This window comes from Pinus tabuliformis, chromosome J, assembly GCF_031772625.1.
Source record: "Pinus tabuliformis cultivar Carrire ecotype Pingquan chromosome J, CPIR1, whole genome shotgun sequence".
Taxonomy (NCBI): Eukaryota; Viridiplantae; Streptophyta; class Pinopsida; order Pinales; family Pinaceae; genus Pinus; species Pinus tabuliformis.
The window spans coordinates 1198643772-1198669124 of record NC_142295.1 but is presented as its reverse complement, the minus strand read 5'-3'; positions in this window follow the sequence as shown (position 1 = coordinate 1198669124).

The window sequence follows — 25353 nt, the reverse complement described above, 5'->3', positions numbered from 1 at the left end:
CGTTGTGTGTATTGTAGCTCTTGGAACTTCATAATTATCTCCCCCACCCCTTTCTACGTTTTCTTGTGGATTTTGGGCTTCTTCATTGGTATTGGGGTCCATTTCTTCATCCTCCTCTTCTTCTTTCGATTGTTGCTGAGGGAATTGTCATCCCTTTGGTTGCTTTCCTAGTTTCTTCTCCCTTCGATGAACTTTCTTGGCATCAGGACATGTATGTTGTAGATGCCTTGTTTGTCAGCATATTTAGCATCTAAAAGTTGTGTTCTCAAAATATAAAAACTGTGTCCAATATTGGTTGTTATGTGTCAAGAGAATACAATCCGGCAATCCTTTGTTGAGGTCCACCTCCACACATACTCTAAAAAACGTGTAGATTCGTTCTTCAATTCTTTGTGAATTTGTCTTTATGTAATGCCCTAATAGATCCCCAATGCCTTCTAACACTTTATGGTGCTAGAAATGTAAAGGGAGATTATGCAATTGGAACCATGCCGACATTCTTGTTACCACCATTGTATTGGCATTGAAATCTAGAAACCATGGGGTGAAAAATAGTCCCGCTAAGCCCCAGAACCATGGGCCCTCTCTCAGTATATATTCACAATCCTTCGATGATGCAAACTTTACAATGAAAAAGCCCTTGGAGCAAAGGTGAATCTCACAATTTATTGTCCAATTTGTGAATATCTAGTGGAAAAGATCCACCAAAATCTATTGAATTTGCATATAATTGCTTGAGATTCATATGTGTTACATGGATCATTTGTTTCAGATAGATCTATAATTATTGTTGGGGTTTGATTCAGCTGTTCCACTATGTAAGGGTCAGACATATTGTGTGGCTGATCCGGTATTGTAGAGACAACTGACTTCCCTTTGAGGATGCCTTTGAATGAAGGACCTTCATTAACTTGTCCCTAATTTGACTCTGTTCCTTTGGGAGGACTAGATCCGGACACTCCTCGTGTTCCCTTTGGATTTCTTGGTATAGAAGAGCCTCCTCGAAGCCTTAAGTTTAAGATGATGGTGGATAATGGATGAATGTTATAATTTTGTAACCTTAGATCATCCTTCATGGCTTTACCTCCACAGATCAGACTTTGTAGAAGCACAGGAATACCCAAAATGTGATGATGTTTTGCTTTAATTAGTTGACGCTTTCTGAGACACGAACCCAAAATGGCACTGATTTTCCATCTTGGATTTCAATAAAAATTTGGAATGACGACTTTGATCCCAGATCTAGTGCTGTTACTTGTCAGTTGTGCAGATCGTCAATCGGATCAAGGCAGAAGTCTAGATCTGAGTGTGGTGAAAGGGGTTGCAGTGGAAGTATTGAAAACCCATCCACCAAAACCACTTGATTTGATGGAGAGAAATACCAGACCGACAATAGGTGCTATAGACACCCTCGATCCACATCAACTCCTTGCGGTAGGTTAAGTTACTATGAGGATTGAGAAACCACAGATCCAATAGAATTAATAACATATCTGAAAACGAAAAGTGATTCATGCAAATAAATCACTTCTGAAACCAAGGATTTTCCTACTATGTTTTCCAATTCCTTAGTGCAGACAAGGGCTCGCTTTCTACAGCCAGATCACCATATTCCTATACTGATATAGTCCCAACATATGCTTGAATCGCCCTTTGCTCCCATCTGAACCTTCATGCATGACAGATGGTAAAAGAAATTCTACGGTGATGAGTTGATGAGAGATACTCTCAGAAGCCATGCCTATCATTTTCTTTGCCAGCGCATAGTGTCGAGGCCAACCTTTAGGTCATTCTCTAGATCCCATATCAGATCCTTGCGTAGGGAACTCATAGCCTAACATTGCCACAATGGTTGGATCAATGGTGTGGAGAGAACTGACAGCATGAGAGAGACTATGCGCCTATGAAACCCTAGCCATCACGTCATCAAAGACCTCCCCTCCTCACTTTGTTTCCATTTCGTACACACAATATACTAAATAAAATTAAGTGTTTTGAAATATTCAATTTTCATTTGAAATATAATTATGCTAATTATCTTTAGAGATAAAATTAACCACTATTACTATTCATATTATTTTTAGGGCGATCTGCCTTATTTTGAATTAGTTTAGTAGTCTACACTTTCATTCTCTGATTAACATCTAGAATATGATTTTCTATTTGACATATGGATCTTCTGCTATCTAGCACATATTTTTCTCTATCTGCTTGACATCTGTTTCCCACATGCATCATTATTTCGGGTTTCTTCGCGTCTGGTTTGGTGGCATTATTTCTTAGCTCTCTCCAAAACCCAGTTATGCGGTGCATGATCAACAAATTCGTGCTTTGAAAACCCTATTCTGCGGTGCATGACCAACTAATATGTGCTCAATTCGTGCTTCCATGACCTTACCAGTTGTTGTCTTGGTTCAAACTTCATTAACAATTATGTAATATGTTGTCTAAAAATTATGTATAACAATGTTCAATCTAAGAGACAACCCTATTTGAGAATCTCACAAAGTATAACAGTGTTCAAACTGACAGAGGAGCCTTGTTTGACAATCTCACGAACGAAGCCGGAGCTGTGTTCAATATAAATATAGCAAATACAGGGGAATGTAATGTGAATCTCCGTTGCATACAATTCTTTCAATGTATCTCATATTTTTTAGGTTTTGTTGAATGCACTCTCTATAGCCCATGAATAGCAATGAAAATGGTAGTTTGTCTGAAGTTTTGGTATTGCATACCAGTGATTGTAATATTAATTTCTTCGCCCTCCAACAATTTTCCCAGCTGCCACACTATTCACAACCTGATCCGAAGCACTTTGTCTTTAGGGGTTCTTGGTAGTGAACAGGCTACAAAAAGCCACGGTCCACTTTTGGCTGTGAACAATGCTCAGAATTAGGGCTTTTTCTTGTAGCGATCAGTATAAGGGAAAAACATGTTCATTTTGTTGGAAATAATACTGAGAGGGGGGGTGAATCAGTATTATCAGATCAATAATTTATTTTCCCAAACAAATTTGTATACGCTACTTCAGGTAAGTGAACTAGCGCATACACGCGATTGTACTTAAGGCAACCAGCGTGTATGAAGAGAACTTTTGATTTAGACAGTTTATCAAGTATTGAACTTTAACCAGTATATTAGAGATTTATTAAACAGTGCAGTAAAAGTAGAATAAAGCATCACACATAAGCAACACACATAAACACCAATATATAAGGTGGAAACCTAATGTGGGTAAAAACCACCTGCTACTATCGTCTTTGTCTTCTTTTGATGATAAGAAAAATTGTTTACAATCTTGTACTGGTGTAGACTCATAGCAGTACGTAGGCACCCACCTGCAGAAGGCTACAACCTTCTCTTGTTCTCCCGCTGCTACTGGAAGGGAGCTACAACCCCCTAGCTCTTGTACTAGACAATATGTTTACTAGTACGTAGGTGCCATCCTACAGAAAACTCCACTCTTCTACCAAGGACCACGTTTAATGAATTTTCAAACTGGATACTCCTAGAACACAACACCACAATCTGAAGGCCACATTTCATTCAATTTTCATACTTGACCCATCAATAGCTACAATACAATCATCAAGTACATCTGCGTCAACCAATCATTAAAACTCAAATATCATAACTTGAATCTAATCATTCAGCACACTGTCACCAAAACCCAAAGCAGAACCCAAAACTCTGCAAAAGTAAAAAGAGGCAACTAAAACATACTTCATAAGGTATACACTACTTCCATGTGTCGAACCTGTGTGTGTACACGCTTTTATCAAAGCCAACCAGCGTATACATCTATAAATATTAATTCATTATTTTTACAGCTATTCTAGACTTTAGTTATACCCAGATCACAACATTTACAGAATAACACATGCGTTAGTATTCAAATCTAGACTATACATGATCAAACCATATAATGATAATTCATTTCAAGCCTTAAGATCCCGATCCATCATTAAATCTTATCCCTCATCAACCGCTAAGGGTCATCCTTGGTTCAGATCAAGCAAAGCACCATAAGGAAATAACCTGCATATTAGATCTCACACTTCATCAGATATTTGATACTTGCACACCTTGGCCTAATGATCTTCTCCTCCTTATATAGTTTTAGGCCTTTCTCAATACCATGGACCAAAACCACTTATGACTACTACCTTGGACCAATACCATGGATCAAAATACCATGGACCAAAACCACTTATGACTAATACCTTGGACCAATACCATGGATCAAAATACCATGGACCAAATACCTCGAACCAAAAACTTAGTTTTCCAAGATATACATGCTTTTCCTTCTGTGAAAGTGTGTGTGTACATATACGCTACTTGTGTTCAGTGAACCTGCGTGTATATGTAGCTTGGTCAAGGTGAACCTGCGTATACCTCTCTTTCTTCATTCTTTGTAGTCTGATCTGTAATTCTTTGTTGTTAACTTGCTGTACTATGATCTTTCATCTGAGTGAGTTGCCATCAAGGATAACACCTGTATCATAATGCCAACAATCTCCTCCTTTGGACTTGATGGCAACAACAACACCAAGTCACTCTCCCCCTTTGACATCAAGGGTGAAGGGTCATGCTCCCCCTTTGACATAAATTATGTTGGTCATGCTCCCCCTGAGTACATGCTGAATTCTATGATTGAGCTCCTGTTTTGTACATGCTAAGATGCACTGAAACCATGCATGCTCTCCCTAAGCACAAGCAAAGTATGCAAAAATATTTTCTAAAAGAATAACATGACTCGATAACTCAACTATGTGAGTATGACCTTCCTATCACCAATGACTCATACATAAATCCATTCTCCCAACCAAGTGGGGATATACCAAAGTTGACTCATCCACCCAACCAAGTGGGGATATACCATTTGTTTATACATGACAAAAACAATAAATATTACATCATTTGTCTAATAGGACTCATTCAAATGTATGAGAAGACATATCACATCCTAAACTTTTACATGGCTTAAGCAAAAAAAGGTATAAATATCTAAAACCATAGTTGGACTCAACAACCATAATGCCAACAATGCAGAATGTGAGTGAAGGTTAATGCTCATCCTGAACTTGTGCTACCTGTGCATTGTTAACAAGTCAATTATCAAGGCATCTTTGTCAGTTGGATAAAAATGAATGAACAGAGCATATTAATAGATTGTGATCATCAACATCAAACAAAGAACCCATATTAGAGCCCTCCCCACTGTTTTTCTTGACTGAAAAACATACACGCACCTTGACCCATAGAAACCTGCATATGTACGTGACTATACTTCATGAAACATGCGTATAACAATCTTTCTTTGAAAAAATTGGATTTAACAACAGGATGATGTAGCAACTACTCCCAGCTTTTGTCTAAGATATTCAAATGTCTCTCTAGGTAGTGGTTTAGTGAATATATCAACAACCTATTCTTTGGAGGGAACATACACCAATTTGACCTTTTGTTCAAGCACTTGTTCACGTAGAAAATGGTATTTGATGGGTATGTGCTTGGTCTTCGAGTGCATTACTGGATTCTTTGAAATACTGATGGCACTTGTATTATCACATAGAATGGAGATGGGGGGAGTACATGTGATCTGAATGTATTGCAAGGTTTGCATCATCCAAAGTAGTTGTGTGCAGCAAGATGCAGCAGCCACATATTCTGCTTCACTTGTAGATAACACAATTGAACTTTGTTTCATGTTGAACCAAGACACTAACCTGGAACCCATATAGAATGCACCACCACTAGTGCTTTTTCTGTCATCAACACTTCCTGCCCAATCTGCATCTGTATATGCATGAAGAGTAAGATCTATATCTCTGGGATACCATAAACCAAAGTTCTGTGTTCCTTGAAGATATTTGAAAATTCTTTTGACTGCCTGAAAGTGTGATTCCTTTGGATTTGCTTGGAATATTCCAATTATTCCTACTGCATGCATGATGTTAGGTTGGGTACCTATTAGATAAAGCAGACTACCAATCATGGATCTGTAAGTTGGTTGATGTACTACTGTTGATTCATCATTTGAGCTGAGACTACATCCTGTCACCATTGGGGTACATACAGGATTAGAATCTTCCATTCCGTATTTTTTCAAGATCTGTTTGAGATATTTGTTTTGTGAAAGAAAAATACCATCTTTATTTTGTTGAACTTGTAGACCAAGAAAATAGGTAAGTTCACCAAGCAAGGACATTTCAAATTCTTGCTACATTAGTAAGGCAAAATTTTGACTCATGGATTCTTCATTGCTACCAAAAATGATATCATCAACATAAACAATAATAATTAGCAATTTATCAGTTTCAATCTTTGTATATAGATTGCTATCTGCTGAACCTTTTGTAAAACCTTGTTGGTGTAGATATTTGTCAAGACGGTAATACCAGGCCCTTGGAGCCTGTTTCAGACCATAGAAGGCCTTTTTGAGTCTGCATACAAGTTTTGCATCATTTCCAAGAATGAATCCTTCCGGCTGTTCAATATAAACTTCTTCTTCCAAATCTCTATTTAGGAAGTCTGATTTTACATCCATTTGATATACTTTGAATTTCTAAAAGCTAGAAAGAGCAAGAAACATCCTTATGGCTTCAAGTCTGGCAACAGGTGCAAAAGTTTCTTCAAAATCTATACCTTCTTGTTGAGCATACCCTTTACAAACAAGTCTAGCCTTGTTTCTAATGACTTGTCCATTTTCATTCAACTTGTTTTTGAATATCCATTTCGTTCCTATAATATTTTTATCATGAGGTCTAGGAACTAATTCCCAAGTATCATTCTTTTCAATTTGCTTAAGTTATTCATCCTTGGCCTTGACCCAACATTCATCTTTGCATGCTTCATTCACATTTTGAGGTTTGGTGGAGGATAGTAATGCTATATAGCTTGAGGTTCTAGTAATAGTTCTTCGAGGTTGTACACTTACCTCTTTTTCCCCTAAAATTTTAGTTTCTGGATGATTTTTCTAAACATACATGGATGAAGTATTTTCTTCTACCATTATATCTTCTTCTAGTGCTTCATTTGTTTCTTCTTCAATATCATTTTGATTTGATGTGGGAAAATAGTCCCCCTCTTCTTCATTGTCATAATCTTCTATTTTTATCTGTTTCAAATTTTTACATGCTTCATCAACTACAACATCAATGCTTTCAATAATTTTTCCAAGTATATTATTATAACATTTATATCCTTTACTTCTGGAAGAATAACCAAGAAGAATACCTTCATCTGCTATGGGTTCAAACTTACCAAGTTTTTCGTCGGTCCTTTTCATATAACATTTGCTTCCAAAAACTTTAAAGTATTTCATAGTAGGAGTCTTACCATACCAAAGTTCATGTGGAGTTTGAGTGCTATTTACCCGAACATTTGCTTGGTTGAGAATAGTTACGGCGACGAATGTAGCTTCACCCCAGAAGGTTGCAGGAGTTCTAGATTCATCTAGCATAGATGGAGCCTTTTTTTGAACAGTTATGTTCATTCTTTCTACCACTCCATTTTGCTGAGGAGTCCTTGCGGTGGAGAATTGCCTTTTTATTCCATGTTGTTCACAAAAATCAAAGAATTCATTCGAGGTAAATTCCCCTCCTCGATCAGATTTGAGGCATTTGATTTTTCGATCTAATTCATTTTCAACCAAAGCTTTGAAAGCTTGGAAATTTTCAAGTGCTTCATATTTATGCTTTAGTAGACCTATTCAACACATTCTGGAAAAATCATCAATGAACAAAATAAAGTATTCTTCTCCATGAGGTGACTTTTTCCTTGATGGTCCACATAAATCAGTATGAACAAGTTCAAGAGGCTTACTAGCTGACCCTTCTTTTTCAATGACGTGAGCTCTGGTTTGCTTACCGAAATGACATAGTTTGCATATTGTATTTTCAGGAATGTTGATATCTAGAAGATCACGAACAACCTTGAATCTGCATGATTTTCTTATTTGAGAAAAGCTTAGATGTCCCAATCTTCTATGCCACATCCAGTTTTCATCATTTTTGCTTAGATAACATTGTTGTTGTCCTCCCTTGAGTATGTATAAGTTGTTTGGAGTTCTTGTATCTTTGATCACAGTCACCCCTGTATCAAGTTCACGAACAATACATCTATTTGATCGAAACACCATGTCATTTTCTTGATCACACATTTGACTGACACTCGACAGGTTATGCTTTAAACTGTCTACATACATAAAATTTCTAGCTTTAACCTTTTCTTTCAATAAAACAAATCCTTTACCTTTTTTGACAGCAAGAGTGTCGTTTCCAAATGAGACATTCTTTTCCTTTTCTAAGGCATTATATGAGTGAAGTTTTTCTTTGTCACCTTTCATGTGTTTTGAGCATCCACTGTCAATGTACCACTGATTTTCTTGTCCTTCTGCATACAAGGCTATACCACATCTTTCTGTTTGAGATTCTTTCCTTCTCCATATCTTGGGATTTAATGGAGTTTTCTCCTTTTGAGATGATTGCCGAAATTTGCTCTTGCATTCAGATTCTTCATGACCAAAGTTGTTACAGATTGAGCATTATATTTCATTTTCAAGAAGAGAAAAGTTATTATAGGAACTTTTTTTAACCCTTGTTACATTCCTGTGATTTCGTGCTTCTCTAGTCATGATGGTTTTGTAAGCAACACATTGAGCAACTTTGTGTCCAAAATTATGACATGAAAAACATTGCCCATTAAAGAAGTTCCTGTGACTATCGAATCTATTGACCTGGTGATTGTAGTTTCTATTCATCTTTGGAGCAAATTGAGTATGATTTACCTGATATTGGTTGTGGCTTCTATTCATCCTTGGAATAAATTGAGTCTAATTTACCTGGTGATCTGCTTTATGCCTTTGCTGACGATTGTCATACTGTTCACTGGTCTTTGCTGCATCAAGATAGCTTTTAGTGGAGGTTGACGACTTCTGTGATTGAGATGCTTCTTCAGTATATCCAAGACCTGTATTTATCAGAGGAGAACATTGCACTTCGTTAATTTCATCTAAGGTTTCTGATCCTTTAGCAAATCTAAGATTGAGAGATTTCGTTTTCTCAAGATCCTTTCTTATACCCACAATTTCACATTCTAGTTTTTCATTGTGTTTTTATTTTTCAACAAGTTGGTATGTCAAGGTATCAATAATCATATTCTTTTCTTCTAAATAGATTTTGAGTTTAGAAATCTCTTCATGAAGGTCGTCTTCTTCTAAAGCATCCCAAAAATTATCATCGTCATAAGCCATTAAAAGCCTATAGTCATTACTATTTTCATCTTCATCAATATTTGATAAACCATCGTTATCTTCATGAGTATTATTTACAACTTGTTTTCTATTCCATTTTTCATATTCCTTCCCTTTTTCATATTTATCTTTATGAGGACATTTGGCAGTGTAATGACCGACTCTACCACAAGAAAAGCGTTTGAAGGGTAGCTTACCTTTAAATCTTCTGGAACCTGTTGAAGCCCCGAAAATCGGGTCTACAACAAGGGGGATACCCGCCCGGTCCGGACCTTGGTTGGCAGCTCCTTTTCCGTTTGGTATAGCAGGTCCAACTGGGGATATGGGACCAGTTTCCCAATTTGTGCGTGTGTGAGAAAGATCTGATATTTATGTTTCTAACAGTTTCTAAATGGAATACTTCTAATCTAATTCTAATCTAATAATAAGGAAAATATATTCTAATAAACAGAAATATGTAAATCTATGCTAACCCGGGTTGTGATCTTTCTTCTATGCGATCTACAATGATTTCAAACAACAACTGGTAATAAAGATCATTCAGCGGTTATGAGAAAAGAATTGAGTACAGATGAACCACTTCGTATAAAAAGTTAGACGAAACAGTTGTGCAAAACATATCGCATAATGAGATATTCATACACTAAGCATAAATAAATATCTATCACCGTACAAAAGTGCCAAATGATAACTCAAGCATTCATACATTAATATATAAACAACTGAACTGGAAATCACTCTAACACAAGGCAGAAATAGTTAAGAGATAGAAATACCATTTATAACTAGTCCTACTCATGAGCTTCAAGCGATAACGATTTATTTCTCCTTGATCAAATATCCACTAAGAGTACAAAAGTGCAACATCAGTAGCAGATATCAAATGCAAACATTAATAAATCATGTTCCATTCATTCATCAAAACCTCCTTAGAGGGTACAGAAGTGCATGTTCTGGGGATAAGTTTTTGATAAATTTCAGGACCCTTCTCTAAATGCATGAGAAGGGTTTAAATACTACTAACTAAAATCTAAAAATAATTTTTTACAAAAATATAGGATGCGGTTTAAATGACCGTCCTCTTTTCACGAAAATAAAACAAAATTAAAGCTAAAATTGAACCTAAAATTGAACTACTTCTGTATTTTGTCCTTGAAATCGCACACATGTAGCATCTGTTTGAGCAGAGTCGGCTGGCTGACTTTCGCTTTTAGCTGAGCTGAGAAAACAGAATCTACAAGAGCTGGCGCCATTTTTTCGGCTGAATTAATGATACACTTAACAGTCATCCACTGGCTATGTGGCTTTACCAAGTATGCCCAATAATAATCCCAGTTCAACTTGGTTAACCCTTGAATTTATTTTGCCTTTTCTTGAGCTCTCTGTTTCCAATCTGCCTGTAGCATTACTTTCTTATGATTTTCAGGACTTGCAGATGACTGGGCAACCAACAGCTTTTCATTTCTAGAAATTTCGGAAACTGCCTCTGTTTCTTGATCCGGGTTTTCTTGATGCGTTTTTCTCCTTTTGCGCTTTTTCCTTCCAACAGATATAAAGTTCAAAATTTGTAAAAATAATACTTCTGTGAACTCTTGACCTTGAGTCTTAAACTATTTGTTTCTGATTTCTGCGTTGTCCAGTATCCACTTCACCATGTCTGTATATGGGAGGATTTTTGGCCTTGCTACTATCCGATGCAAGAATGAGCAAGCTAGCTCTGAAAGGGATGCTTCTGAAGAACCATTTGAGCCCGCGGTAGCAACTACTTCCATTACTCTGGGATTTTCCTCTTCGAGCAAATTATACATACCTTCCCACGTAGCTATTCCCGCGTCTCTGTTACAGGCCGTGTCTGTATATAAGGGTGCCATTTTTTCTTTTCTTCTGAGCTCGGGGCTTTGCCTTTCTTTCCCATTTCAACCTATGTAATGCTTTGTATTGGCCTCTGTCCTCCATTCTTGCAATTCACAAGTGAAGCGAAAATGAATGATAGGGAAGGGTGATGGGAAAAGTTTTAAATGCCGCAGACAATATCAACAATACCACCTTACGTGAAATGATTCTTTCGATAAGCATGCACCCATAATCCATTATAACTGGCAACTACCTCATTTATTAGCATTAAAGCGCATAACCAGGTGTCAGCTTAAGGAAAATACTTTTCTTGAATAACGCGCCCGAAAGATCTGCGATGAAGCGATTTTGCGATTTGCTTCGCAACATCGCAAAATCGATCACTCGTGACATCGCATTATAGTATTAACGCCGCATCACAAAATCGCAATATCGCAATATCACAATATCGCAAATCGCAGAAATGTTATGTATGACAGACTTTGTTAACCTGTTTCCTGCGAGATGCGATCTTGCGATCGACGTTATCGCATATCGGCAAATTTTAAAGTATTTCAATGTGAATTGTGCTGAATGCGATGCGATATTTGTTTATTATCGCATATCGCGATCTCGCAAATGTTGGAAGTGTGCTTGTAAGGTGGCATCCCGCTATCTTATGCGATGCGATATTTCCTAAGGAAAGATTTTATTTTACCTTATCATAAAACTTAGCTTTTTTTTGGATTTTCCAAGAGGGTTTCCTAAGCTGATGATGGTAATTTTATTTAAAAAGGAAATTTAACCACTACTTTGATTTCCTAGATTTTTAACTAAGGGTCCCCATTTATTTAGTATTAGGAATAACACTAAATAAGAAGGGGGGTTGTTGCTAGCCACAACAATTGGCGATTCACTTGGAAGAACCAGTTATCTCTGCTGCTTTTTGAATTTTCAAAACTTCCAAAATAGAAAATTTTCCAGAAAGTTAAACTTTATTATAGAAAGATAAAGTACATTATATTCTAACCTGTCAATGACATTTTGTTTCAACTATTTTCAACTTTGATTATTTGTTGCCTCAAGCTAGTCCTTGTATTTACATCAATGATTACTTGGTTTGTAATGATAAAACAAAGTCTTCTCTGCAAACCAGTTTTAAATATGCTCATTTGTCGTAGGTAGAGCCTCTACTGTGAGCAAGTGTTCATAGCCCCGACAGGGTTAACTGTTACCCAACAATGATCCTTTATCCTACTTAAAGAAACCCACAATTCTCAAAGAAGAATCCACATCCACACTTATTGTTTTAATTTTCTTTTTATATTCTTAAAGAGCAATGTCTTGGTTTGGTAGCCAATTTATGACACCGTCATTCACTGATTTATAACTTTGCTGAACAAGCTGGCTCGTGATGAGACCCCTTGTCTTTTGATTGCAACAATCTTGAGTCTTTGCCCTGTTGTGGTATGTAGTATTGGCAAAGTCAGCAAGTTATAATATCTGTGATTATGATAAGCCGGCTCGTGATGAGACCTCTCACTCTTTAAGATAAAGTGTATCCTTGGATTGTTCCTCTGAAAGTTGTGATTTCCTTAGTAGGGAGGAAGTCATTGTTTCCTTAAGATAGCTCTGGACGACAATAGTAGAGTTTTTGGAAATAGCTGTTCTACATAGAATCTTTATTTTGTTATTGATACTTTTCATTGCACTGATATAAAACAATTTCTCACCAAAGGTTGTTTTCATCAAATTTTATGAAGTTGAAACTAGTATCATATCTAGGCTAGAGTCTTTAACTGTATCTTTCAATAATAAAGATCAATTTTCCAAAAGATTTGCTATTTATACAAGCAAAAGATCAAAATTTGAAAGAGAATTGGTGTCTTTTTCATAAATGCCTATCGTAACCATTCACAACTGGTTTTATTATGAAAAGAAAAACAACTATTCTACAAAAATAGAAGACTGATCTTCTATGGAAAATATTTCTTGAGAATTTGACCATTAACAGGTAGAGAATCTCTCTTCCCTGCTAAATCTTGTAACATGAAGGTCGATGGACCTATGATTTCTACAATTTGAAAAGGACCAAGCCACATTCTTTGAAATTTTGTATGTTTTCCCTTTTCCTCATGAGCCTTGTCCCATTTTAAAACTAAATCTCCTATCTGAAAATATTTTCTGGATACCATATTGGAATCAAAAGAGGCTTTCACCAATGCTTGATGATGAGCGTGATTTACTTTAGCCCGTTCTCGTTGTTCTTCTAATTTAATTAATTCCAGCTGCCTAAGTTGTAAAGAAGAAGTTGGTACTTCACGCTAAAGAGGCAATTGCCAGATGTGTTGGAAGAACTACTTCTTTCCCATAAACTAAATTAAAGGGAGAAGTGCCGATAGAGGCTTTCTGTGTTATTCGATCTACCCATAAAGCATATATTAAAGACTTATGCCAATTTTTATGATTTTGGTCAATGGTTCGCTTGATGATTCTAATTAAGTTCTTATTTGTGGATTCAGCTAACCCATTCCCTTGTGGATAATAATTGGCCGAGTATTTAAGTTTGAAACCTCTTTTGAGTGCAAACTCAGTCATTGCATTACCAGAAAAGTATGATGCATTATCAAACATTAAAGTGGAAGGCAATCCAAACCTGGTGATTATGAACTGATCTATAAATTCAATGATATTTTCAGCATTAGCCGTCTTGAGTGGAACTGCTTCTACCCATTTGGTAAAGTAATTTGTTGCTGTAAGGATGTATCTATGCTATTTAGAAGAGTGAGGAACGATCTCACCTATTATGTCCAATCTCCACTGATCGAAAGGTTGTTCAATGGTAACTGGTTGTAGTGGCAAGGATGGTTTCTTTTTTCTTCCAGCAACAGTTTGACAGACTTGACATTTTCTTACGTAGTTATGTGCATCTTTGAATAATGTGGGCCAGTAATAGCCTGCGCGTAAGATCTTGTGAGCAGTTGCATCTCCAGCGTAGTGTCCACCTGCTAGCCCGTCGTGGAGTTCCTGCAAGACTTTTTCAGCTTCAACTTTCTCAAGACATCTAAGTAGAACAGAATCATAATTTATTTTGAAAAGAATGTCATTTACAAGTTGATATTGTTTGGATTTTATCCTCAGGGCTCTTTTCTTAGTGTGATCAAGGTTTGGAGGAGCATGTCCATTCTTTAAATAATAACTAATATCAGCATATAATGACTCAGAATCGTTTAGGTTTACCTCATACACTTGTACCTCTTCAGATTGAATTTTGGGTATTAGCGATGCTCCTGCCAGCATTTTGCAAAAGCCTTGACCTTTTACAATGTTTGCTGGTTTGATTTCTATGTCGTATTCTTGTAAGGCAGTAACCCAATTGGCCCTTTTCTCACCCACATCCTTCTGTACTAGAAGATTTCTTACCACTGGAAACGGTACTATGATCTTAGTATGCGTTTTGAGTAAGAAAGGTCTAAAATATTTAATTGCTTTAAAAACAGCATAAGCTTGTTTTTCCACATCTGAATAATTCAATTCAGCACCTTGTAAATTGGAACTGAAAAAAGCAATTGGGGCTTCCGCCTTTTCTTGATTTGCTTGAGTGAGTATCGCAACATATGATCTATCTGAGGCAAAGGTATACAAAATAAAAGGATTGGAAAAATTTGGAGTTGCTAATGATGGAGCATTGATAATGGCTTGTTTGATCAGATTGAAAGCCTCATGTTCATCTTGGCCCCATTTAAAGTTTGCATTCTTTTTAATCATGGCTTGTAAAGGAGACACAATTCTTGAAAATTCTGGAACGAATCTCTTTACAAAGTTGATCTGGCCAAGGAAAGATTGCATGGCTTTCTTGTTGTGAGGTAGGGGGACTGCGGAAATTTCTTTGATTCTGTCAGGATCAATGTGAATTCCAGATTTTGACACTACGAATCCTAGAAGCTTTCCTTCACTTAATGCGAAAAAGGATTTTTTCGGGTTAAGCGAAATCCCATACCTTAAACAACGTTGGAAGATTTGTTTTAAATCCCTAAGATGGTTGTTTCGTTTCTTGGAATAAACAGTAATATCATCCAAATAGATTACCATTGACTTATTAACTAACCCTTTGAATGCGATGTCCATGGCTCTTTGAAATGTGGCACCCGCGTTAATCAAACCAAATGGCATCTTTTGATATGCGTACGTGCCCCATTTAGTTCTGAATGTAGTTTTCAACTGATCGTCGGGATGTACCAGCACTTGGTTGTATCCTGAGAATCCATCCAAGAATGACATTAGTTCTGAGCCCACAACTGCCTGCAGTATTTGTTCCATGGGAGGTAAAGGAAAATTATCCTTTTGGCAGGCCTTGTTAAGGTTTCGAAAGTCAATGCAGATTCTGATATCCCCGTTTTTCTTTCTAACAGGTACCATATTGGAGACCCATTTAGAATGTCTAACGGGAAAGATTATTTTGGCTTTCAATAACTTGTTGAGTTCAGTTTTTATTTGATTTTCTAAATTTGGATGGACCTTTTTCAACTTTTGTTGGACAGGTTTTTCATTATCAATCATTGGGATAGTATGTTGGATGATGGAGATGTCGTATGTTTTGAGTTCATCATAATTCCATGCAAAAGACACTTTTGTATTGTTTTAAGAGACGGATATATGCTAATTTCTCTTTAGGGGCTAGGCCAAGGCCTAGGTTGATATTTTGTGGTTTCGCATCAGTTCCTAGATTTACTAATTCATAATTCAAAGTTGAACTTTGGAGTTTTGAATTAGTAGATATTTTGAATCGATCTTTCAAATCATAAAGGTCTTCTAATTTGAAACAGATTTAGGTATAGCATTTTTAGTACTATCTTGTTGCAATTGTTGGTCATGCTGGTCTTCGTCAATTATTTGATTGGTGTAGGATCCTTCAGATGTGAGAAAACTCACGATATCAGGATCGTCATTAAAAATCCTCCAATTGGTGATGTTATCAGGGATAGATGGTCTAAAAATTAACTCAATTGAAAATCGGTCAGGGCTAAAATCTTCTGAAGGAATGAGCTTGGAAGCTACGTTGGCTAAGAGGTCTGCACTAGCATTCTGGAGTCTGGGAATTGACGAGATATTAAATGTTATAAAATGTTCAGTCAGATCTTGAACTAAAGATTGGTAATGCTTTAAATGACCTGATAAACAGTGTATAGTATTGTGTACCTGTCTAATTATTATTTCAGAATCTCTGAAAACTTGCAGGTATTTGACGCCTAATCCGATTGCCTTATACAAGCCTTGGACTAGAGCTTCGTATTCTGTGGTATTGTTGGTGCACTCGAATTCAAGTCTGCAAGTTAACATGGTTTTATCTCCCTCTGGGCTTACTAACACACATCCTGCTCCTGCTCCTTCGTTAGACTTAGAACCATCAAAAAATAATTTCCAAAACAAAGATTTATTTACAGGACTATCTATAAAATTAATGCATTTAGAACTATATGTTTGAGAAAAAATTTCTACTTTAGACAAAACAGAATGTTCTAAGTAAGGTGAAGTATGAGCATTAAAATTTCCTAAGAAAGAATCTACTGAATAATTGCCAATGATGTTAGAATTATATGCTACTGGTTCATTTTCTCCCTCGAGTTCTGTTACTATGTATTTCTGATGTCGCTCGCGTTCAACTTTAATTTGATTGGGTTTACCATTGTAAGGGAGCCACATGTGCGACCAATCCGTTGCAAAGTATCCGTGAAGTTTTTCTGACCAATCTTTGCTAAGAATTAGGCCATAAAATTCAGGAATATCAGTGACTAAAATGTTGATAACTTGACATACCTTTGGGTTGGATGACAGCCTTATGGTAACCTGATTTAACTCGCCAATCACTTCGACCTGTGATCGATCTAGCTAAACTATGCGCACGGCAGATTTCTGTGGTTAAACATTCAATTTTGCACAAATTGATCTTGGTAAAATATTTGATGACGCTCTAGAATCCACTAAACAATTATTCACATTTTTATTGAAAATTTCATAAGTAAGGAGAGATGGGGGAGTATGCGATCTCGATCTTCCTCCAATTAATGCGATATCATTTGGATCAAATTTATTTATCGTATTAGTTGGAGGTCTTCCCATATCATGGGAAGCTTGAGAGATTACAGCAGCTGGTAAAGGTGCAACTGGCATAGCATGTAATTCTTTCAAAAGTACTTTCTGCTGGTGTTTTAACTTGCTCAATTCAAAAAGAGTAATATTGGCCCTAGTCTTTTTCATATCTTCAACGATGTTATACTCCATTTCATCCGAAACGATTAGCGTTTTAGATGGAGTAGATGTGTCTGTTTGGACTAGGCTGGTTTGAGTCGCTTTAGGTGATGTTTTCTTGGCTGCGACTTTATCCTTAGTCATCGAGCTTACGCTTTTTGGCTTAGGTGTAGGCTGAGGAGGATCAAGTTTATTTCTGCTACGAGTACTAACCAGGAATACCTCTTGATCTTCTTCATTTGGGAGGATGAAATCCCACATACCGTGTAATTCTACAACTTCTTCTTCATCGGTATGTTCTTCAGTAACGTTTTCCTCTTCTTCTTCTTCTGATTTAGCATTTGAAATAGCATTAGGGGGTTTGGAATCAATTGAAGGATTTCTTTTAAAAGGCCTGTATGGCTTTTTAGAAGAAGTTTCTGCTACCTATTTCTTGATGTCAACCATTTCGTTAGACATGGTCTTCAAAACTTTTTGTAATCCTTCTAAATCGAATGGATCTTTCGGTTGTTTTTCTTGGGATCTTCTTTGAAAGAGACCTTCTTAGATTTTCGTTCTTCCATCACATTTTTCTTTTCTAAGGCCGTAATACGTTTCTCTACTGCTATTGATTCCTTCATGTTTTCAACTAAGGTTATTTTGTTAGCCCTATCAACAAAGAGTGCTAAGTTTGATGGTAAAGCAGTAACATACCATTCACATCGCACTTCTTCACTAGGCTGAGAAGTAGTAGGTATTTTGTTTAGGATTTTATTGAAACGTAAATTGAAATCTTTGATAGGTTCTCTTGAATCAACTCTAAGATTAGACAAGTCATTAATCAATGTCGATGTGGACCTGTCATCACCAAACTTGGTCAGAAATTGTTCTTGGAAGATGTCCCAACTAGTAATAGATCCAGATGGTAACGAGAAATACCATGATCCGGTTGTTCCTTGCAAAGTATAAGGAAAAAGTTGAACAACAACATCCTCATTAAAAACTCCATTGAGGTTTATGGACACCATAAAGTTATTTATATGCTCTTCTGCTAGCATGCCTGCCTCAGGATTAAACTTAGGCAGCCATTTTTCAGGATGGGCCAGTATCTGACTCAAGGGTGCAGGCATTAAGACTACCCCTAGGTTATTCCATGGAGATTGGGTCATTACTGAACTACTAACAGAAGAAAGTGCAGAAGATGATCCTTGTGGTTGAGAAGATGAGGATATTATGACTCCAGATGGTTGAGAAGGAGTTGAGGAAGTTGCAATAGGCTGATGGACGATGATCTGAAGTGGGGGAGTGGATGGTTGACTTCGCGGTGAAGAGGTCTAGATGGATGATGATGATGAAACAGTCTCACTATCGGATCCTTTAGGAGACTTCCTTGCTCTCTTCCTAGAAGGTAGAGGTAATTCAGTTGGCTGAACACCAAAATTTTTCGCTTTTTAACCTAGTAAGAGGATGAGCAGGGTTATATTACGAAGTCACGCTGCCTTGAGATTTGTTAGATTTCTGAGGAGATATAGAAAATCGCTGAAGTTTGTGAATCAAAGATTCAACTTCAGGAGGTTCAATAGTAGATTGTTCTGAAATGTCGGGGTTTGTAGCAGCGGTTGTTGATCCAGCGACTTCTATCTCTAGATTTAAGGTTTCTGAATGTAATGGAGAAGTTGAAGGAGATGGTGAGGGCGATTTACTCTCAGAATGGTATTTAGATTTGGATTTTCTTGCCATTCATAGTTCGGGGTCCTCCTTCTAGCGCCAAATATGTTGAAGCCCCGAAAATCGGGTCTACAACAAGGGGGATACCCGCTCGGTCCAGACCTTGGTTGGCAGCTCCTTTTTCATTTGGTATAGCGGGTCCGACTGGGGATATGGGACCAGTTTCCCAATTTGTGCGTGTGTGAGAAAGATCTGATATTTCTGTTTCTAACAGTTTCTAAATGGAATACTTCTAATCTAATTCTAATCTAATAATAAGGAAAATATATTCTAATAAACAGAAATATGTAAATCTACGCTAACCCGGGTTGTGATCTTTCTTCTATGCGATCTACAATGATTTCAAACAATAACTGGTAATAAAGATTATTCAGCCGTTATGAGAAAAGAATTGAGTACAGATGAACCAATTCGTATAAAAAGTTAGACGAAACAGTTGTGCAAAACATATCACATAATGAGCTATTCATACACTAAGCATAAATAAATAGCTATCACCATACAAAAGTGCCAAGTGATAACTCAAGCATTCATACATTAATATATAAACAACTGAACTGGAAATCACTCTAACACAAGGCAGAAATAGTTAAGAGATAGAAATACCATTTATAACTAGTCCTACTCTTGAGCTTCAAGTGATAACGATTTATTTCTCCTTGATCAAATATCCACTAAGAGTACAAAAGTGAAACATCAGTAGCAAATATCAAATGCAAACATTAATAAATCCTGTTCCATTCATTCATCAAAACCTCCTTAGAGGGTACAGAAGTGCATGTTCTGGGGATAAGTTTTTGATAAATTTCAGGACCCTTCTCTAAATGCATGAGAAGGGTTTAAATACTACTAACTAAAATCTAAAAATAAATTATTACAAAAATATAGGATGCGGTTTAAATGACCGTCCTCTTTTCAGGAAAATAAAATAAAATTAAAGCTAAAATTGAACCTAAAATTGAACTACTTATGTATTTGGTCCTTGAAATCGCACGCATGCAGCATCTGTTTGAGCAGAGTCGGCTGGCTGACTTCCGCTTTTAGCTGAGCTGAGAAAACATAATCTACAAGAGCTGGCACCATTTTTTCATACACTTAACAGTCATCCACTGGCTATGTGGCTTTACCAAGTATGCCCAGTAATAAACCCAGTTCAACTTGGTTAACCCTTGAATTGCTTTTGCCTTTTCTTGAGCTCTATGTTTCCAATCTGCTTGTAGCGTTACTTTCTTGCGATTTTCAGGACTTGCAGATGACTGGGCAACCAACAGCTTTTCATTTCTAGAAATTTCAGAAACTGCCTCCGTTTCTTGATTCGGGTTTCCTTGATGCGTTTTTCTCCTTTTGCGCTTTTTCCTTCCAACAGATATAAAGTTCAAAATTTGTAAAAATAATACTTCTGTGAACTCTTGACCTTGAGTCTTAAACTGTTTGTTTCTGATTTCTGCACTGTCTAGTATCCACTTCACCATGTCTGTATATGGGAGGATTTTTGGCCTTGCTGCTATCCGATGCAAGAATGAGCAAGCTAGCTCTGAAAGGGATGCTTCTGAAGAACCATTTGAGCCCGCGGTAGCAACGACTTCCATTACTCTGGGATTTTCCTCTTTGATCAAATTATACATACCTTCCCACGTAGCTATTCCCGCATCTCTATTACAGGCTGTGTCTGTATATAAGGGCGCCATTTTTCTTTTCTTCTGAGCTCGGGGCTTTGCCTTTCTTTCCCATTTCAACCTGTGTAATGCTTTGTATCGGCCTCTGTCCTCCGTTCCTGCAATTCACAAGAGAAGCGAAAATGAATGACAGGGAAGGGTGATGGGAAAAGTTTTAAATGCCGCTGACAATATCAAGCATACCACCTTACATGAAATGATTCTTTCGATAAGCACGCACCCATAATCCATTATAACTGGCAACTACCTCATTTATTAGCATTAAAGTGCATAACCAGGTGTTAGCTTAAGGAAAATACTTTTCTTGAATAGCGTGCTCGAAAGATCTGCGATGAAGCGATTTTGTGATTTGCTTCGCAACATCGCAAATCGTAACATCGCAAAATCGATCACTCGTGACATCACATTATAGTATTAACGCCGCATCGCGAAATCCCAATATCACAATATCGCAATATCGCAAATCGCAGAAATGCTATGTATGACAGACTTCGTTAACCTGTTTCCTGTGAGATGCGATCTTGCGATCGACGTTATTGCATATCGGCAAATTTTAAAGTATTTCAACGTGAATTGTGCTGAATGCGATGCGATATTTGTTTATTATCGCATATCGCGATCTCAGAAATGTTGGAAGTGTGCTTGTAAGGTGGCATCCCGCTATCTTATGTGATGCGATATTTCCTAAGGAAAGATTTTATTTTACCTTATCATAAAACTTAGCTTTTTTTTGGATTTTCCAAGAGGGTTTCCTAAGCTTATTATGGTAATTTTATTTGAAAAGGAAATTTAACCACTACTTTGATTTCCTAGATTTTTAACTAAGGGTCCCCATTTATTTAGTATTACGAATAACACTAAATAATAAGGGGGGTTCTTGCCGGCCACAACAGAACCCCATTGAAGCTTCTTGACAAAGTTTACCTCATCTTCTTCTTCTAAAATATGTCCGGGTTCATTGTGTTCTTCCTTTCCTTTTGCTGAAGCTTTAAATGCGGCTTCTCTCATATCTAATGGACCTCCTTTTCTCATCTCAAATGCAGTTAAGATTCTGTGAAGCTATGTCATAGTGATAGTCTATAGATCCTGTTTTTCTTCTATGGTATACACTTTTGATTCAAATTTAGCAGACAAGGATCTCAAAACTTTCTCAACTAAGGTAACTTCCTTTATATCTTCTCCTTGATTTTTCATACAATTATCAACCTCATCTATGCGTAAGAAGTAACTAGCTATACTTTCATCACTGTGCATCTGTTACACAAAATATTGTCGCCATGACTATTTGCAGTTAGTATGGGTATATCATCATTCATACTGTCCTCCTAAGCAAGTCTCAAACCTCAGCTCTTCATGTCAAGCTTTCAATATAAGAGAAAGACCTTAAAAATCATTAAAACTCTGGTTCCGCACTTTCTCTCACTGTTGCATGTGGTCCCGCACCCCATGTTCATGTTACCTGTGGACTTGCCCTCTCTGTCTCTAAAGGAGTGGGTGCGGACCCCTGTGAAAGTCAAAAAGGCGTAAGTTTATTCTTAAAAACTCACTTTGGGTCAATTCTAGATGATTCTAGAAGGAATCTTGACGTAGATGGTTCGCTCCTAGGTGGTTCATGCATCCCAAAAGTGAAGGAGCTAATCCCTTGATGAGAGGAGCTATCCCTTTGAAGGAGGGCTTTATCCCTTTGAAGGTGGACCTAGTAACTTCCCTCCATTGCACTATAAATTAAGGCATTGAGCTGGTTGCTAGGGAGGTTAGAAGCTGAACATTTTTGAGGGTAAATGCTGGTGGAATTGGGACTTCCTAGTTAAGCTTGAGAGGAGAGATCACATACCTTTTGGCTTCATTGGGAAGAGAGTGAAACTTGTCAAAGTAGAGGAGACTTCTTGATGGACCCTGGGAGGAGCTTGTACAGCATCAAGGCACAGGTTGTAAAGTTCTTCTTTGATTTAAATTAATACAATCAGATTCATTTTTCTCAACAAATTGTCTTATGTGATTTGTTTCATGAATTCCTTGATCATCATGATAAGTATGCTTTATTATATTGGCTTTTCAGGTGCTATTTAATTTGTGTGCTTGTTTGTGTTTGCAGATTCTCTACAAGGGAGCTCATTTGGATCAACGGAGCGAGGCTTCCACAAACTTGCATTGGACCCAAGGTAGGCCTAAAACACTTGTTTGCCTTTGTTTATAAATTGCATATTTAGAGAAAGATAGAATTTGATTGGTTTGCTTGTTGCTAGATATCATTAGATACTAGGGAGGTCGGTCTTGTCCGCAAGAATGACTCATTCCATGTGACAAAATGGCGACTCCGCTGGGGACTTGATTTTTTGATTTGCTTTACTTTGACTTGAGAAACTGTGTTTTTGTTTCTGTTTTTGGCTTGTTGTGTGTGGAATTGGGTAGGTTTAGTAGATCTTGAATTATTTTTTGTTTTTCATACTTTTGGGAGAGGACCGCACCCTCTGCTTGTAACACAGTGCAGACCTATCCGCACTTTTGCTTTACACACAGAGCGGTCCCGCACCTGTGTGGACTGCGGACATGCGGACCCTGTCAAAATTTTGGAAAACTTAATATTTTCTCTTTCAGTCAGCTTAGGATTTGTTTAGGTGTTTTTTTCCTCTACCCAGACCTGCATGTGACTTGTCAGGAACTTTTCTTAGGTTAATTCCATTGGCATTAGGGTTTTAGGTGAAATTCCTAGAAGTTTTGGTTGCCGGGCTTGGTTTTCATTTTGGTCTTGTAGTAGCTCAGAGCTTAGAAGCCTTAGAAACCTCAGATAACCTTGGTTTTTACTGGCCTTCTTATGAGTCTAACCATTTTCAAAATCTTCCTTTGTTGAGGAATCCATCTTGTTTTTTCTCTTTGCGAAACTTCGAAAGGACTTGTGTTAAAAGTTTTGGATTTCATTTTTAGAAAAGAAAACAAAAATTGGTTTTTTTTTACTGATTTGTGATTCTTGACAAATTAGTCCTTAGTTTGCTTATAGCTAAGTAAAACATCCTTGAAAAGAGATCTTGTAAGCTTTTACTTCAAATAGTTTTTTGGAATTTATAGATCTCAAGATTAGATTTTTCCATAGTTTTGAGTGTTTTATAAAAAATAAAAAATAAAAATCTCTTTTGAAAAAAGTTTGTTTTTGTAGTATTTGAGTGTTTGAAAGAAAAGAGAAATTTTCGTGAGCATAACTAGTTGTCTTGTTTTTGAGTGCATTGGAAAAGACAAAAAGCTCTTCTTTTGATTTATTTGTTAAGGAAAAGATTTGTTTTTACAAGCATTTGCATTCTCAACTCTTTCCTAGCTAGAAATTCATTGAAGGGAAAAGATTGCTTATCATCTTAAGTGCATTTTTTAGTGATTTCGAGTCGAGTCTTCACACCATAAGTTTCATCTCCGCACCTTTTGACTTAAACAAAAACCAATAAAAATAACGCTTAAAGTAAAATATATCTAGTAATATTTTTATTTCTAGGGCTCTATATCACCAACATAGCTTAGGCTAGTATCTTGGAGTAGGGAGTAATTAACTCTCCAAGATAGTAAAACAAACAAGTAGCTGTATCTTGTGGTAGTAGATAAAATCCAATTGTTACATCTATGCTCTGGGAAAACTCCTCTTAAAGGAGAAGCACGAGATCATATCTGAACCAGTGTGGGAATCAATCCTTCCTCATTGGGAACGATAGAAGATATTCACATATTGAAAATGGTAAACCTCGGATTAACCATTGTCGAGGAGCCTGGGGTCACTTGTTGGTAAACCTTGGATTATTTCAAGGAGCCTTCAAGGGGATTCAGCTTGTTACTCTGCCCTTGCGTGTGTATCGGATCGTACACTGTTCCCCTAGGTATATTTGTTTCCGTTGGTAACCATAGTGACCATTTTCTATAGGATTCTTTCCTGAGGTGACTGTGGAGGAAAGATCCCACTGTACCTGGAGCAGACGTCGGCTAGACTCACTTGGATTTTCTGGGGGGTTCTCTTCACTCGAGACGGTTTAGTGGAGAAACTTGTGCTAGTCTATTCATTAAGCAGGTTGCCGGGGTAACTGTTCCAACCGCCATTTCTGTATTGAACTCTGCGACGTTGGATTTCATCACCAACTAGTGTTTTCAGTATGGAAAGTTACTGTTTGTGTGTGGTTTGATCTCCTAGATTCTTTAGGCGTGTGATTCAAAATTGTTTGGTTCTTTAGAGGCTTTAGGTGGTTGTCATTGAGATTTTTCTTTGTTTGCGTGTGAAGTAGTTAAAATATTTAATCGTGTGTTACACTAAAAAATGTCACCATGACTATTTACAATTAGTATGGCTCAATCAACAGTCATGCTACCCTCTTAGGCAAGTCTTATGCCTCTGCTCTCCATGTCAAACTCCAAAAAAGAGAGAAAGTCTTGTATAAATGTATTTATCTCTGGGGACGCAGGTTCTCTCAACCTTACCTGCGGGGACGCTCCCAACGTTCACAAAAGCTGCGTCCAAAGACGCTCTGTATGTAAAGGGACAGGTGCGTCCCCCTGTAAAGGTTAGAATGCGCAAGTTTCATCTTTAAAAAGTTACTTATGGTCATTTCTAGAGCATTCTAGAAGGTTGTTCGACGTGTATTGGGCGCCTCCAGA